This window comes from Arachis ipaensis, chromosome B07, assembly GCF_000816755.2.
Source record: "Arachis ipaensis cultivar K30076 chromosome B07, Araip1.1, whole genome shotgun sequence".
Lineage (NCBI taxonomy): Eukaryota > Viridiplantae > Streptophyta > Magnoliopsida > Fabales > Fabaceae > Arachis > Arachis ipaensis.
The window spans coordinates 97460356-97460572 of record NC_029791.2 but is presented as its reverse complement, the minus strand read 5'-3'; positions in this window follow the sequence as shown (position 1 = coordinate 97460572).

The window sequence follows — 217 nt, the reverse complement described above, 5'->3', positions numbered from 1 at the left end:
ACTGCAAGTATTGCGGTCAACACTATATCTAGCTTTCACATGTCGCTCTCTGATTAGCGCAACTAGGGCTGGAAGTTAGCCGAGTTGAGTCGCGTTAGACCAAGCTCAAGTTCGGCTCACAAAAATTGAACTTGGCTCACGGCTCGACTCATTAACAATCGAGCTCATTTCTTAAGCTCAAGCTCGGCTCACCGAAAGCTCACGAATTGGCTCAAAT